We start from the raw sequence: 18,216 nt of genomic DNA, 5'->3' as shown, positions 1-18,216 counted from the left end.
TCTTAATGTCCTTGTTTAATTATCAAGGCTTGACAACAACCAGCCGACACGTGTTTCATCGCATCACGCGAATCTTCAGGGCTCTAGGTGGCTGTGTTTAAGCCAATCAGTCGCTCTTCCGGTGATAATTCCGACCCGGAAGGGCCCAAGACCGGCAATTGCTCCAATATCCAATGGTTAAATATAGACTTAAAGCGAAATGCGCTTGTAAAGTCACCCGGGAGATGTTGTGTGAAAGGAGAAGATGGGCAGGTAACTTCCGTATCCAGTAGGTTCGTCGTGTATTACCCGAGCATAGAGGTTCCTCTATGCTCCTGTGATATAAGATTGTGTTTCGAAGTATTTGAAAGACGCGTAACTCCCGGGTCGCCGTGTTCCTGGGCGACCCGGGAGTTACGCGCCTTTCAAATACTGCGCCTCGGTGGGGAAACAGGTACGCACAGCGATCTCGCTGCATCATTTTTTGTTTGCGAGGCACCGGGGGACAGAAAAGGGTTTGCCTTTCCCCCCGGTGCCTCTTTTCTGCATTCCTGCTGCACGGTCGTGCAGCAGGAATGCAGAATAGTCAGATTTTTTTTTTTTGGGCGATTTCTGTTTCGGGGAGCGGCCCCTTGAGCAAGGGTCGCTCCCCCAGGGGTGCATAATGTTTTACTGTGGGGGGGGGGGGGGGGGGGGGGGGGGGGGGCAGGACATATATTTATGAATTGTGTAGCTCACTGGACCACCAATGTAACAGTGTATGGGGAGTGGGGAGTGGCCCCTTGGGCAAGGGTCACTCCCCTTGGGGGCATGTTTTTGGCTGTCTGCCCCCGTGGGGGGGCAGATCAAGCCATGCTTTTTTGTAGCCCACTAGGCCACCAGGTATGCGTATAAGGAGAGTGACCCCTTGAGCAAGGGTCACTCTCCATTTAGGCCCCACTAGATCACCAGGGATGTGTGTGGGGAGTGGCCCCTTGGGCAAGGGTCGCTCCCCAAGGGGGCATATAATTTTACAGTGTCTGCCGCCCGGGGGGCGCGGGGGGGCAGGACATATATTTATGTATTTTTGAGCCCCCTGGACCACCAATTTTACTCTGTATGGGGAGTGGCTCCTTGGGCAAGGGTCACTCCCCTTGGGGGCATGCTTTTGGCTGTCTGCCCCCGTGGGGGGGGGCAGATCAAGCCATGCTTTATGTTTTTTGTAGCCCACTAGGCCACCAGGGATGGTTATAAGGAGATTGTCCCCTTGGGCAAGGGTCACTTTCCATTTTAGCCCACTAGACCACCAGGGATGTGTGTGGGGAGCGGCCCCTTTGGGCAAGGCTCACTCCCCAAGAGGTGCAAATATGTCTACGGTATCTGCCCCCCATATATTTTGTATTTTTCTGCCTGCCTGGACCACAGATTTTGCGGTCTATAGGGAGTGGCCCCTTGTGCAAGGGTCACTCCCCTTGGGGGCATGTTTCTGGCAGTCTGCCCCCTTGGGGGGGCAGATCAAGCCGGTATTTTTGTTTTTTGTAGGGCCCACTAGGCCACCAGGGATGTTTAGAAGGAGAGTGACCCCTAGGGCAAGGGTCAGTATCCATTTGGCCCACTAGACCATCAGGGATGTGTGTGGGGAGCGGCCCCTTGGGCAAGGGTTGCTCCCCAATGGGTGCAATTTATTTTGGTACATTGAATGTTTGATAATGTATTGGCCCACTGGACCACCAATGAAGCCATGTGTGGGGGGTGGCCTCAAGGGCAAAGGTTTCTCCCCTTTTACAGGGGTGAATATTTTATTTATACTCTTAGGCCCACTTACCCCTTAGCTTTTTTGGTGTATTGTGTGTTGACTGGTGCATTATTTGAATATGTGATTGTAATGTTTTTTCTTCTCCTTTTTATTGTAGAGTAAAGCTTGTGATTCCTGTTTGCGGTTTCGGCAGTGGTTGTTCTGCAGTTTTGCGTATTTGCATTTATTTGGTAAGAAAAACATTTTTGTAGGGTTTACTTCAAATGAGTATTATTGTTATGCATAAATGTCTTTTTTTGTAAGTGCTGTCATAATGGCTGTATTTCTGTTTGTGTTCTGAACATGAAATTAATTGTGATGTGTTTTACGTTGTTTTATGTGTAATTTGTTTTTTTTCCTTTTTCTTTTTTAGTGGGATATTGTTCATCCTTTCTGTGTCTGTGCAGAGTAGGTGGTGCTGAGTCTAGCTGCTTCTGTCAAGTGAGTGGTATAGTGTTGGAGTATATAGGTCTGTGAGATAAAGCAACATTGTGTTTAGTTCTTTTTTTTTTAAAGGATTTGTTGTTCACGTGTTTGACAAATAATCTTTTTTAGTTAGCATTATGGCTAGCCGTAGAATGACTGCTCAGCAGGTGATTGGTTTGCTTCTTGAATCTTCCTCTGAGCTGGATTATGAGACTGACAGTGCGTCTGAGGGAGAGGAGGGAGGGGATGATTCAGGCAGTGAGTTTTCTCTCCACATGGAATCATCGGATGATAAATCCACTCTCAGTGCGGACGAAGTGCGTGTTTTAGAGGAGGAGATTGATGTGCCGATGGTGCAAGAGACATCTGGCTTGCAGCCTGGTGCTGCAAGCCTTCCCATTGGAAGTGCTGGACTCTGGGTTGATCCAAACATGGTGCAGCCGGTGTTGTCTGACTTTACTGGTTATGCAGGGTGTAGAGTAGATTGTGAAAGTTTCTTGCCTATACAGTTTTTTAAGTTGTTCATGGATGATGTCTTTTTGGCTGAGATTGTTGAGCATACTAATTTGTATGCGGAACAGTTTTTGAGGAACAACAGTGCCAAACTTGGGCCCCACACTAGAGCTACCCGTTGGACTCCCACAAATCTGGATGAGATGAAGACGTTTTTAGGTTTGACTTTTTTGATGGGCTTGATAAGGAAGCCATCCCTGGCTTCATATTGGTCTTCCAGTCCCTTTATGGCAACGTCTATATTTCCTGCAGTTATGACTCGTGATAGGTATTTACTTTTGCTTCGGATGCTGCATTTCGTTGATAATGCTTTGGCGTTGCCACGAGATCACCCTGACTGTGACCGCCTTTTTAAGATTAGGCCTGTTATTGATCATTTTGTAGATCGATTTTCAGAGATCTATACTCCAGGCAAAGAAATATCTACTGATGAGTCTTTGGTCTTGTTCAAGGGTCGTTTACTTTTTAAGCAGTACATTCCTAGCAAGAGGGCACGTTATGGAATTAAGCTGTATATGTTGGCTGAGAGTAGGACAGGATATGTCTCCAATTTACGTGTGTACACTGGTAAGGATTCCACTATTGACCCCCCTGGTTGTCCGTCCACTTTTGGAGTGGCAGAGAAAATTGTCTGGGATCTTGTTAGAGGACTGTTTAACAGAGGCCACCATTTGTACCTTGATAACTTCTACACTGCTTTGCCATTGTTTAAGGAGTTGTTGAAAGTAGACACTTTTGCCTGTGGCACAATCCGCTCTAACCGTAAAGGTTATCCGAAAGAGCTTGTTTGCAAAAAGCTTCAGAGGTGACAGTGCAGTGCCTTGCGTAGTGATGAACTGCTAGCTGTAAAATTTGTCGACAGGAGGGATGTGTACATGCTGACTACGATCCATGATGAAAGTACTACATCTATGCCTGTTTGGGGTGCAGTTGCTGAAGTGCGTAAACCTGTGTGCATTGTAGACTACAATAAGCACATGGGTGGTGTTGACAGAGTAGATCGGAGGTTGGAACCTTACACTGCTATTCGTAAGTCTTACATTTGGTATAAGAAGTTGGCCATCCATCTGTTTAATATAGCAACTTTTAATGCTTTTGTTGTGTTCAAGGAGTGTTCTCCTGCGTCAAAGTTGACTTATGTTCAGTTTCAGGAGTCTGTGCTAGGCAGCCTTGTTGTTGTGGATCAGGCACATGTTCCTAGAGTCGGAGTGGTGGAGGAAGTGGCTAGATTGCGAGATCGCCACTTTCCTGATTACATTCCTCCCACGCCCAGAAAAAACAATCCCTGTAAGAGATGTAAAGTCTGCTATCGAAGAGATGTGCGGAAGGATACTCGTATGCACTGTGCCGATTGTCCTTCTAATCCTGGGCTGTGTGTGCCCAGATGTTTCAGAATGTATCACACTCAAAAGAAATTTTGGGAGCTACCGTGAGTCTAATGGTGTACTGCCTGGTCTGTAATGTTTTTTATTGGTTATTCAGTTGCATCTGTGGCATTAGTATTTTGTTTTTTAGTTACCGCTCTTTGTAGTTGTAGTTTTATATCTAGTTCCAAATGGTTTGTAATTTTTTTCTTTGTTTTAAAAAAAAATTATTTGGCGGTGTGCGTGGACTGGTGTTTGGCTGGCGGCGTGCATGGACTGGTGTTTGGCTGGCGGCGTGCATGGACTGGCACTTGACTGGTGGTGTGTCTGGGCTGGTGCTTGGCTGGTGGTGTGTGTGGATGGGCACTTGGCTGGCGATGTGCGTGGGCTGGTGCTTGGCAGGCGGTGTGCGTGGACTGGTGCTTGGCTGGCGGTGTGTGTGGACGGGCGCTTGGCTGGCGATGTGTGTGGGCTGGTGCTTGGCAGGTGGTGTGCGTGGACTGGTGCTTGGCAGGCGGTGTGCGTGGTCTGGTGCTTGGCAGGCGGTGTGCGTTGACTAGTGCTTGGCTGGCGGTGTGTGTGGACTGGCGTTTGACTGGATGGTGTGCGTGGAGTGGTACTTGGCTGGCGGTGTGTGTGGAGTGGTGCTTGGCTGGCGGTGTGTGTGGAGTGGCGTTTGGCTTGCGGTGTGTGTGAACTGGTGCTTGGCTGGTGGTGTGTGTGGAGTGGTACTTGGCTGTCGGTGCGCGCTGAGTGGTGTTTGGCTGGCGGTGTGCATGGCCTGGTGCTTGGATGGTGGTGTGGGTAGACTGGCGCTCGGCTGGCGGTGTGTGAGTAGTTACTTTCTGTTGGTCACTACACACACTGTTAGATGAGTGACACTCCACGCAGTCCATCATTTTGTGTAGTTGCAGTGTCAGAAATGTGGGCGTGTGAAAGTGATGGGCCCTTGAATGGCGCTGTCTGCTGGTGTGAGTGTTGAAATGTGATGGGTCCGCGGCTGGCGGTGTGAATGTTTTGTATGTGTCACACGTACGAAAGGTGTATGAATGGCCTGTAAAGAGGTTGGTGCCTTGACGTGGCTTTACAGCTCACGAGCTGTGAGTCAGTGGTTCAGTTTATCATACTTTCAATTATTCGCAGTGTATTTCATTTTTGTGAAATTACTTGCCAATACAAATGTATGTACTGAATCATCACTCACCCTCGTGCCAAATCCAACCAGTATGTGTGTGTACTTGCGGATTAGATGGCTGTGCAGTAATATTGGTCTTTTTTCTCTTTCTGAAGTAGGGTGTACCTTGTCCCTTATTGTGATTGTTGTAATGTGTTGCTTTTCTTTCTGGATGGTGTCAATAGTCTGGTTTGTATCAGGTATGTAAGGTGCGTGAATGGCCTGTAAAACGGTTGGTGCCTTGTCGTGGCTTTACAGCTCACGAGTTGCGAGTCACTGGTTCGGTTTTTATGCATTGATTTATTGACAGAGCATTTCATTTTTTTGAAATATCTTGTTAATTAAATTTTATGTACTTAACCATCACTCGCCCTCGTGCCAAATCCAACCTGTATGTGTGTGTGTGTCTTTGAGGAATAGATAGCCGTGCTTGAATGTTTGACATTTGAGTAACTCTGTTAAGGTGTACATTATAGCTATAAATAACTTACTAAATTTAAATATTATTGTTAAACCATGGGAGTATATGGTCATGTCTTTCAGGTGAATTCTATTGTTGATTTTTATCCACAATCTCCTGCAAACTGGAAATTGTCTGTCACAATTTCTATGCAATATTTTCCCAAGAATTGCACGCTCTCAAATTGAAAACTTAATTCTCCACCGTACAATTTGGACCTTTTCCTGTTGCAGCCACTATGCCTACCCACGCAAGTGAGGTACCATTTTTATCGGGAGACCTTGGGGAACGCTGGGTGGGAGGAAATTTGTGTGAGCCCAGTGATGCCACGCTTTCCCACACAAAAAAGTGTGAAAAAACTGATTTTCTTAGCTAAAATTGAGGTTTGCAAGGGATTCTGGGTAATGGAACGTTGGAGGATCCACGCAAGCCGTACCTCCTTGGAAGCCCCCGGGTGTCTACTTTTCAGAAATGTGTGGGTTTGGTAGGTTTCCCTCGATGGCCGTCTAGCATGGGGCCCAAAACCCAGGTAACCCCTCTTGCAAAAGCTGGTGGTATTGAATGTCAATACCACCAGCTTTTGGAAGAGGGGTTACCTGGGTTTTTGGCCCCGTGCTAGACGGCCATCTAGGGAAACCTACCAAACCCACACATTTCTGAAAAGTAGACACCCGGGGGCTTCCAAGGAGGTACGACTTGCGTGGATCCTCCAACGTTTCTTTACCCAGAATCCCTTGCAAACCTCAATTTGTGCTGAAAAAATCAGTTTTTTCACACTTTTTTTGTGTGGGAAAGCGTGGCATCACTGGGCTCACAAAATTTCCACCCACCCAGCGTTCCCCCAGGTCTCCCGATAAAAATGGTACCTCACTTGCGTGGGTAGGCATAGTGGCTGCAACAGGAAAAGGTCCAAATCGTACGGTGGAGAAATTAAAATAATCAATAGCAACATTCCCTTCTTTTTGGGGGGACTGAGTGTTTGGACCGGGGCTCGGCGGGCATCTTAGGAAACTACCAAACCCAAACAGTTCTGAAAATTAGACACCCGGGGGAGTCCAGGGAGGTATGGCATGCGTAGGTCCCCCAATGTTTTCCTACCCAGAAATCCCTGCAAACCATAAATTTAGGTTAAAAAACAGTTTTCCATACATTTTTGCATGGGATCTCCGTGTCAGCACAAATGTCCTACCACCCAGCGTTCCCCTTGTTCTCCCGAGTAAAATGATACCTCACTTGTGTGGGTGGGCCAAAGGCCTGTGACTAAGGCAGGGGGGCTTAACATGTAAAACTTAAATACTACTTTTTTCAAAATTCATTTTTGGCCTGTTCTGCTCTGGGGCACCCACACAAGTGAAGTATCCTTTTACTCGGGAGAACAAGGGGAACGCTGGGTGGTAGGACATTTTTGCACGGCACGGAGATCCCACGCAAAAAAGTTTGGAAAAGTGATATTTTTACCTAATTTTAACGTTTGCAATGAGTTCTGGGTAGGAAAACATTGGGGGACCCACGCATTCCATACCTCCCTGGACTCCCCCGGGTGTCTCCTTTTCAGAACTGTTCAGGTTTGGTACTTTCCAAAGAATACCACCGAGCCCCGGGCCAAAAACTCAGGTGCCCCCCCCCCAAAAATCAAGGTCGTTTTGCAATTGGGTATTGTAAATTCACCACCGTACGATTTGAACCGTTTCCTGTTGCAGCCACTATGCCTACCCACGCAAGTGAGGTACCATTTTTTTCAGGAGACCTGGGGGAACGCTGGGTGGGTGGAAATTTGTTGACCCACGCAGATTCTAGAACTTTCCACCACAGAAATGTGAGAAAAATGTGTTTTTTTGGTCAAATTTTTAGCTTTGCAAGGGATTCTGGGTAACAAAACCTGGGGGTAGGCAGACGAGTCACCCCATCCTGAATTCCCCTGGGTGTCTAGTTTTCAGAAATGTATAGGTATGCTAGGTTTCCCTAGGTGCTGGCAGAGCTAAGGCGCAAAAACAAAAGGTAGTCTTTTTGTCCAAAAAGTGCAAGATTTCACTGGGAAATTGAGGTGCGACCATGTTGCGTTTTGCGCTGTTTCATGTCGCAGCCACTATGCCTACCCACGTAAGTGAGGTACCATTTTTTTCGGGAGACCTGGGGGAACGCTGGGTGGGTGGAAATTTGTTGATCCATACAGATTCCAGAACTTTCCACCACAGAAATGTGAGGAAAATGTGTTTTTTTGTCAAATGTTTAGGTTTGCAAGGGATTCTGGGTAACAAAACCTGGGGGTAGGCAGACGAGTCACCCCATCCTGAATTCCCCTGGGTGTCTAGTTTTAAAAAATGTATAGGTTTGCTAGGTTTCCTTAGGTGCTGGCAGAGCTAGGGCTCAAAAACAAAAGGTAGTCTCTTTGTCCAAAGAGCGCAAGATTTCACTGGGAAATTGAGGTGCGACCACGTTGCGTTTTGCGCTGTTTCGTGTCGCAGCCACTATGCCTACCCACGCAAGTGAGGTACCATTTTTTTCGGGAGACCTGGGGGAACACTGGGTGGGTGGAAATTTGTTGATCCACGCAGATTCCAGAACTTTCCACCACAGAAATGTGAGGAAAATTTGTTTTTTTTGTCAAATTCTTAGCTTTGCAAGGGATTCTGGGTAACAAAACCTGGTGGTAGGCAGTCGAGTCACCCCATCCTAAATTCCCCTGGGTGTCTACTTTTCAAATATGTATAGGTTTGCTAGGTTTCCCTAGGTGCTAGCAGAGCTAGGGTGCAAAAACTACAGGTAGGCACTTTGCCAAAAAAGGGTCAATTTGTAACTGCAAAATTTAGGTGTGACCACGTTGCATTTTGCGCCGTTTCCTGTCACAGGCACAAGGCCGACCCACACAAGTGAGGTACCGTTTTTATCGGGAGACTTGGGGTAATTCAGATTTGTAAATCAACTGTTATTACCAATTGAGCTTTCATGCATTTCTCCCTTTCAATGAAAGACATTGTGTAAAAAAAAATATTTTTGAAAAATGACCAATAATTCTCATGCTAGTATGAGTATTCCCAATTTTGAAAATTTGCAATTATATACTGTTTCTGAACTCTATAATTTGTACCCAATTCAGAAATACATAGGTATCTTTCATACAGATTTTTCCATGTATACATTTTCCAAGACAAAGTGCTCTATACCCAGTAAATGAAAAAATATAATTGCAAGTTGCTGCTCAGTTTTTGGATCTGGGTTCGTCGGGTTCTTGGTGAAACTACAAGTCCTATATATCCCCACAACCAGGAAGGTCTAACGGATGTAACAGTATATTGCTTTTTAAGAGCTGTCAAAATTAGAAAAAGTTATAGGTGAAAACGTTGAGACAAAAGGCTGTTTTTTTCAACAAATTTTCAATTATTCCAATATTTAACTGTTAGTTTCTATAAAGAAACCTTCATGGATTTAGACAAATGACCCCTTTCTGAATTCAGAATTTTGTCTACTTTTCGAAAATGTACAGCTTTCCAGGATCCATTATTGCTTTCAAACTCATTTCTACCATTAACTGGAAGGAGGTGGAAAGCTCTAAAAATAGCAAACATAGGCTCTGTCCCAGAAAAATGCCAAAACTGTGTGAAAAATGTCGGTTCTCTGACAAAAGACTGTCATTCCCTAAAAGCTGTGAAAATGGAGATTTCAGCCCCACAAACCCTTTTTTGATAACATATTCAGGGAAAAACCCAGAGGCTTTCATTTGCAGCCCGTTTTTCCCATTTTTCTGGAAAAAACAAAAAAATCAATATATTTTGGTTAATTTCTGGGACCCCTCCAAGGGAATCCACAAACCCTGGGCGCCTTTAGAAACCACATGATGTTGGAAGAAAAGGACGCAAATTTGGCGTGGATGCCTTATGTGGTCAAAAGGTTACAAGGGCCTAAGCGCGCACTACCACAAAACGCCAAAAAAAGCCTTAGCACAGGAGGGGAAAAGGCCTAGCAGCGAAGGGGTTAAAAACCATTCTTACTGTTTACATTACACTGAGGGTTGCCACCCTGTCTGCTTTTGGCCCCACCCACCTGGATTTGATCTTTTACTTGCGGCGGAAGACAGTGTCTCTTAATTAGCCACTTAGCACTATTTTTTGTATTACCGCGTTTGCCTTCAACAATGGCTGACACACTTTCTTTTCTCTGTTCTCGACTTGCACACTAAAGGGCTGCCTTTGAACCCGTAATCCCCCTTATCTGCGAATCATTGTAGAAAAAAACAACAATAAGCGTGTTTCGTGTTTATTTGATGGATGGCGGTCCTTCGATCTGTGGCACTGTAGGAGTCTGTGACTGAAAAGCTACCTTGACTTAAGATTAACAGCTGCTGATGGGTTAAACCACTTCCCTGTAGAAGTTTACTATTACCATGCAAATCCGGAAGTGACAAATGTTTTGAGTTGAAGACTATTATCGCATGCATACTGAAGTGTTTGTTTTCAATGTCCTTTTCCTTCCCTCAAATTACTTTCCTTCTTATGTGAAACCGAGAACAACTGGAATGGTGTCTGTTAGAACTGGGATTTCTGGTTGGCTAAGGCTTAGGCCAAAACCAGGCAGAAACCACCAATGTAGTCAGGGCAAGGGAGTCACACGCCAAGATAACCCCTGCTCACCCCTTTGGTAGCTTGGCACAAGCAGACAGGCTTACCCCGGAGGCAATGTGTAAAGCATTTGCGCACGCACAGAACAGCAACAACATCCTAGGCACACCCCAAAAGGAACTCCACACAAGGTTATATAAAAATAACTATTGTATTGTCAAAACATATCAGATAGTAATCACACAATATACATTGTGCCAACTGGCACGGGCAATATTCACAAGGGATTATTTACACCAGGACAGGGCCACTTGGGCCACTGTCAGAATCAGCACTTAGTAGAACTAGCACTTAGAATAACTGTCACACCAAATAATTCTAGATCACAACCAGTAACCACTGGTAACAGGTAGGTACCCACTACGCAATACTAATAACCATAGGCATAGATCACGCAGGGACACATAACCTCTCTAGTATAAACTATACTAGGCAAAGCAACCTCCTAAACATGAAAACACAGTTAGAGGTATCACAGGCATAATGGCATTGCACATTACGCCTAACTCACATTTAGGCCTGACCAGTAAAAATACAGTAGGCAATCTCCTCACTAGTCTAAACACATTAGACCCTACCCCCTAAGCATAACTCGCATTTAGGGGTGTAAATCATAGTGAAACACAATCTGACTAACACAAACCTCCACAGGTAAAACCATCTCTAGAGGTATCAATACAGGGTGCGTAAAACATACTAAATGCATTACATTTCCTAGCACCACATCACTCCAGCCCAAAAATCACATTAGGCAATCACCATCATCAACATAGTAAAATCACATTGCGCAAAAATCACAACAGGGAATTCCTTTCCATCTAGGAAAACATTTAGAGACCTTTACTGGAACATGCTTGAGGTAAAAGATTTGGCCGTTGTATTGAACCATCATTTACGGCGGAATTCCTAGGACTGAAAATCTCTCCAGCCTTTGAGGGTTACTGGGATTGGATTACCATCCTGGGGGACAGGAAGAAATACCATCAGTTCAGGGTGGGGACACTACCACTCAATGCCTTCACTGCGAGGTGGCGCGGGGGTCAAGGCTTTGTCTGCCCCTTTTGCCCCACTCAGCGGGAAGACTTTGGGCACATCTTATTTGCCTGCCCTGAATATAAGGTCCCTAGATTATCCTGGATAAAACCCATTTGTGTTCAGTTAGGTCTCAAAACAGGTTGTGAGTGTCAGGATCCTTCAAACTGATAATTCCCAGGCTGTGGTTATAGCTGTGGCTAAGTTCCTTCACTGGATGTGGATCATCCGGTCCCGTAAAATGAGCTTACAGTGATATTTTAGTGGCACTTCCTTTTTCCCTAATGTCTTTTTATGGGTTAACCTCACCTGAAATTATAGAATGTATTTAATGATGAATTTATAAAGTTTAAAAAAAATTAAATACAAAAATGGTTTTGAAAAATAAACTGTATAATAATGTTTTTAACCAGATTTAATTAATATTTGCTTATATGTATGTAATTTATGTGTTAAATTATTTTAGGATGGCCAATAATTGATGCGGTGTTTAGTGGTTGTTACTAACTGTTAATGGAGGGTAATTTTAAAATCAAAAAATCTAAGTATTTGAATATGACTAGTTGCTGTAAATGTCTTATGATCTAAAAATCGAAATAAAGACTTATGAATTGAATTGGTTCAGATATAGTTTTGGGTTATGGGGTACAGGGGTAGTTTTAGGGTTCAGGGCTAGGTTTGGGTTTTGGGGTATAGGGGTACTTTTAGGGTTCAGGGGTAGGTTTGGGTTTTGGGGTACAGGGGTATTTTAAGGGTTCAGGGCTAGTTTTGGGGTACAGGGGTATTTTAAGGGTTCAGGGCTAGGTTTGGGTTTTGGGGTACAGGGGTATTTTAGGGTTCAGGGTTAGGTTTGGGTTTTGGGGTACAGGGGTAATTTTAGTGTTCAGGGCTAGGTTTGGGGTACAGGGGTAGGTTTGGGTTTTGGGGTACAGGGGTATTTTTAGGGTTAGGTTTGGGTTTTGGGGTACAGGGTATATTTATAGGGTTAAGATGGGTTAGTGTTTAAGGGTGTTGGGGTATTTTAAGGAGTAAGGGTGGGTTATGATTATGAGGTGCAGGGGTATTTAAAGGGAGCAGGGTGGGATTCGTTTTTAGGGTGTAAAGGGTAATAAAATAAAATAATAAATAAAAAATAATATAAATAATGTGATTTAAAAGAATAAATGTTTTAATTAAATAAAAAAAATGTGTGTGTGTGTATATATATATATATATATATATATATATATATATATATATATATATATATATATATATATATATATCCAGAAGAAAATGCTTTCAAAAGCAAAAACACGCACTCGGAAAGGTGCTGCACCTTTCCGAGTGCGTGTTTTTGCTTTTGAAAGCATTTTCTTCTGGACATTGTCAATACTCGGCGATGGGATTAGCCGAGCGCAACACGCCACCTGACTAAGGGATATGGATCCCGGTAACTAATCCTCTGCTCAAAGTTTGAATATATATATATATATATATATATACATACACATATATACAAACATATATTTGATGTTTTAATAATGTACTTTTACAATGTATATGACTTTACCACACATGCATTTGCGTTATAATGGCATGCGTGATAAAGTCATATGCGTTGTAAAAGTTTTAGAAATGATGTCTTTGCAGAGTAATAGTCCTGCGTTATAAAAATTTCGGAGTGATGGTATGCGGGATGTTGGTTTGCGGAATATCATCACATATTCCCGGGGGAGGGATAGTCCCTTTCTTGCTATTTCCGTGGAGGCGGGCCTTGTGTCCGGATGTGCATGGCGTGAGGCCTGTGCGCAACAGAAGTGGAAAATCTCCAGTGTGCCCTTCAGGCGTCACCGGAAGTTAAGGCGAGATTACATTTCCTGCACAATGGCCCCTGTTTGCGCTCCTTCCTGCCCTTCGGAATAGCGCGATGCCTGACCTCCATACAGTAAAGCAGGTGTACGTCACTGGGAGCCCGGGGCAAGCACACCCGGAGCTGGAATGTACAGAACCTGGGAAGAAAAAACAATGAAATATTGGGCACAACGCTCGCTTTTTTTCCGCAATCCCGCGCCCCACACACGCCCACGCCCACGCCCCCAGCACACGATATGAGACAATGGCATGAAGGGCAGAACGTACCACACGCCCCCCGCGTTTGTCATGCCCCCAGCACACGCCCCAGCACACGCCCACAGCACAACGCAGACACGCCCACAAGGGACTACTTTGCTGGCATGGTTCTTTTACCTTTTAAATGTATATGGTGGGCGTCTGCATAGCCTATGTCCTTCTGCAGCAACTGCCCTTTCCAACGCTGTATTGGGTGTTGTGATTGGTGCCGTGGTTCCTGAGATTACCCGCCTCAAAGGTGTGGGCTCTCTCTTTATTATATTAGTATAGATTTTGGAAAAGCTGGAATAATGTTCTGGGGAGGTGAGGGGGAACCTGCATTACGTCAAGTTTCGTTGGGCAATAGAAACGCTCAGGAGATAAAAAATAGTACAAACCCCTCCAAGGTCATCTTCAGGGTATGTAAGGACCTTACCAGCAAGAGGACGGACACTGTTACTATTGAGCCCTCCTTGGCACATTGCGAGGATCTAGCCTCGTTTTTTGTTGAAAAGGTGGAGGCCATCTACAGGTCATTTTCTCAGCTTCCCATCAGGGAGGAAATGCCTACTTCTATGGCCCCAAAATCATTGCTAACCATCCCTAGTCCGACCAGGGATGAGTTTTTAGCTCTGACAACAAAAGTTAAATCCGGCTCTCCGGATGATCCTTTGCGACCTGCTCAATTCCGGGAACTTGCAGAATGTTGCTATCCTGCCCTTCATGATCTCATCAACATATCTTTCAGCTCCGGCAGTGTTCCCAAGGCCTGGAAACAGGCTATGGTCATTCCGATCCTTAAGAAACCTACCCTCGATCCGACCAAACCAGAACACTACCGGCCCATTTCCCTTCTTCCTTGGCCAGCCAAGCTAGCGGAACCTCATGCTAACCGCATTTTATCTGCTCACCTGCAAGAAACGAATCTACTGGATATTTCCCAGAATGGATTCCGTGCAGGTCATAGCACCGAAACAGCTCTCTTGGCTGTGGTGGAACACATAAGGAAGATGTTGGATCAGGGTCAGACGGCGGCACTGATCCTTTTGGATCTCAGTGCCGCTTTCGACACGGTGTCCCATCAGATTTTATTACATCGTCTGATGGGGCTGGAGTCGGAGAGACGGCACTTGAGTGGTTTCGCTCTTTTCTTAAGGATCGAGGTTTTAAAGTGTCCACCCCCCCTTTTGTTTCTGCGTCACGTCCTATTCTTCAGGGTGTTCCCCAAGGTTCGGCTCTTAGTCCCACTTTATTTAATTTGTATGTTCAGCCTTTGGCGGAGGTTGCCCATAGTTTTGGTCTTTCCTTAGTGTCATACGCCGATGACACGCAGCTGGCGGTGGCACTGAATGGAGACTCCAGCATGGACGCCCCCACCTTCCAGTCAGCGTTAAAAGCTGTTGCTGGCTGGATGGCGGACAACCGATTACAACTAAATGCCTCTAAGACCGAGGTCATTATTTTCGGTAAGGAAAGTGGTCTATGGGGAGATCAATGGTGGCCTACTGATCTTGGCCCTGTGCCTACCCCTGTGAGTGAAGTCAGAAACCTTGGGGTGTGGTTTGACGACAAGCTTTCATTTATTTCCCATACCAAACGCGTGGCTGGCGTATGTTTTGGTACTTTGCATGGTCTGAGACCCATTTTTAAATTTTTCGATGCTGAGACAAGACAGATCATGGTCCAGGCTCTGGTTCTTACCAGACTGGACTATGCCAACTCTCTGTTTTTGGGCTTAAACCAGGCCGAACTGTCCCGTCTCCAGAGGGTTCAGAACGCGGCGGCTAGGATGCTTGTCGGCCTCCCGAAATTTGTCTCAGCTCGCCAAACCATCCGCAATCTTCATTGGCTTCCGATTGAGCAAAGAGTTAAGTTTAAAACCCTCTGCTTAACTTTTAAAATCCTCAACCTAGCCTCTCCCCCGATCCTTGCACAGACTATTCTGCACTATGCTCCTACCAGAGCTCTTCGCTCTGCTAGTCTTAACCTTGCCATAGTGCCTCGTTTTAAAAGGGCTAGAGTGGGTGGTCGCTCGTTTTCAGTGCTGGCGGCTGCTCTTTGGAATTCTCTTCCAGCTCCACTCCGCTCAATTTCAGATCTGCTTCTTTTCAGGAAGACCTTGAAGACTTTCCTTTTCTCCACAGTTTAGTCTGTTTCTTGTCCCGCTTTCTTAATCGTGTTGTGTTATTCAGATCTCCAAAGCGCCGGGACGCCTCTTGGCTGCGGCATCCGCGCGCTATATAAAAAATAGTTAACATAACATAACATAACATAACAAACGTTTAATTCTAGTGCTGAACTTGTAAACCATCACCTTTTTTGGAACCTACTGTTAATGTGGCACAGGGGCACACAATATCTGCCCGGGGTCACACAGTTTAAGAAGGCGAGATTAAGTTTACTTTATGTGGTTCTGTAACCGACAGCTCAGCTGTAAGCCAAGCCTACGCCTCTTCATAATTCTCCCACTATGTGAACCGAGGTTTGATTTGATTTAGAAAAAAACGTCCCGTCGCAGCATAGGGAGCCATGCAGCCAGTAAATGAAAGGAGTCCGTGACTCCATACCAAATTTAGTGCTGACCGTTCAGCCGTCTGCTCAGAGCCGCCCACGTTTACTGACTAGGACATTGTTAACAGACGTGGTATTTGTAGGAGTGAAATAATAAACAATGGCGTCCTACTGTGCTACACGAGGAAACACGCCTTTCCCTTCATGGGGCGATCTCTTTAATTTGCGTCATATTAAGAGAAGGGTGCTTTCCATTTTTTTTTATTTTTATCATGCGTTTTCCTTTGCTCCTATTTTCAACATCTAACATAACCGGAAATGTTTCCATTATGATTACTTGGAGTTCTTTTTTCATCCACAGATTGTGTTGTCCCAGTTCATCAATTAGATCATAATTGGCCAGTTGTCATGTAACTGAACCTTTGCTGTAAACAATGGAACCACAGGAGATGCCTGTCTTCCACTCTTCCGAAATAGCCTCTGTCAATTAAACACCCGGCTGCGCCTCGCAAAGAGAACAAGCATTAACAATGCAATAGGTCTCGCATTTCATTACGTTAAAGCCATTTGCTTTGCTATACAATACCATTTGCAAGCAAATGGCTTTAACTTAATCAAAGGCGAGACCTATTGCATTTTCAATGCATGTTTAAATCACCGCCAAAGTTTTGAAGCTGGCAGTTGATGTTTTAAAAAACATCTTTTATAACATGATACAGTGTAAAACATAACTTCGTTCATCAGGGCCCTAGATTCAGAAGCATATGCTGCAAATGTCTTAGGTCTGCATCCTTCAGCACTGTAAATATGATCTCTCGTACTCTACTGCATCCAGCACATTGTGCATACAGACATCTACAGGAGACTGGTACAAGCCTTCTAGAGAACACAATACTGACTCAAAATATAGAAGTGTGAATCATGCCCAATGGCTCAGGAGAAAGAAAGATGTATACACACACCACATGATTTTGTCCCCAGAGACTACTAATCAGATTCCAAAGCAGGTGGCGTGCAAGCTTCAATGACCAAAGCGCTATTGGAGTTTCAGATGGAATCTTGTGATGAAATGAACCTCAACTCTGCCTTCTGAAGCAATGCATTTTGACTTATACAATCTTCAGTTTGCACATTTATCCAATGCCTGTAATTTGTTTGTGCTATGCATTTTTCACACAGGTGCGCCTCAGCACGCCAATTACTGGAAAAGTTTACATATCTAAGAAAACAAAGTACACCATAGACTGGTTGGTTCACAATAAACCAAACTGCATAATAGAAAATCTAAAAGACCGTACATTAAAGAAACTAGATCAGAAAGCTCATTACTTCACTCCAAAATATAATTAATGGTAGCAAAAATGCCTCAATCTCTTGGAGGTCGTGAGAGAACAGTCTTCATTACTACACCAAGAAAGCAGCTATTTATAGATACATGCAAGAAACAGTAACTGTAACCATGTAACTCGCAAATCCTTATGTAAAGCGCTCTGATAACTCCGGGTCTAGCCAGCGCGATATACAATTTCTCAAATAAATAAATCATTAGCACAGCAGTGGGGCCAATGAAACTGCTGCTTTATTCACAACGTTTTCGTACCTTGTACATTAAACGTTTCAAGTCTACACATACTTTCAATATTAAAACAAAAAGGACAAGGTATGTTGTCTGAACATGAATTTTGGGTGGAAAGGGATTGGGGTCTCTACATCCAGGTCAGAAAGGAGTTGCAATGTTACTATTTGGGGTCTCACTACTCAACTAGAATGGAACAGCGCAGGCTAACACTGAGGCCCAGCGGTCGAGAGGTGAGAAAACAAAAACAAGCATTTGCAATGCAATAGGTCTCGCATTAGGAAAGTTTGAGCTATTGGTATTTTAAATGACACATTTTTTATTTATGTGTTGGTATTAAAAATAGCGAAATTAATAGCTTTGTAATTTACAATGCCAATAGTTTTAACTTTCGCAAATGTGACACCTATCGCATTTGTAATGCAATATGTGTATTATTTACGTGACGTAGATGTATTGATATAACAAATAAAAACTGCTTTTATTATTTGTTTAATAATTAATACTTAAATAAAAGTTATTGTAATTTATAATGGCAATAGCTTAAACTTTTGTAAATAACTTTTGTGAAGATTATGTTCAGTGTATTTTATTGTGACGAAAATCCAAGATCAGAAGTGAAATATTAACATCTTTTTGTGACATTTGTAATAAAGCTTGAAACATTGAGAGAACATATTTGAAGCAGTTGTTAAATGGT

General features: G+C 44.3%; 1 protein-coding gene across 4 annotated transcripts in view; it reads right to left on the bottom strand.

The window, feature by feature from the left end:
- Positions 1 to 18,216, bottom strand: part of BLTP3A (bridge-like lipid transfer protein family member 3A) — a 636,759-nt gene that overhangs the window by 32,041 nt on the left and 586,502 nt on the right. The gene's annotated exons all lie outside the window — the stretch shown is intronic.

The sequence above is a fragment of the Lissotriton vulgaris genome, chromosome 5, assembly GCF_964263255.1.
Source record: "Lissotriton vulgaris chromosome 5, aLisVul1.2, whole genome shotgun sequence".
Taxonomy (NCBI): domain Eukaryota; kingdom Metazoa; phylum Chordata; class Amphibia; order Caudata; family Salamandridae; genus Lissotriton; species Lissotriton vulgaris.
The sequence above is the reverse complement of the archived record's forward strand: the minus strand, read 5'-3'. Positions and strand labels throughout refer to the sequence as shown.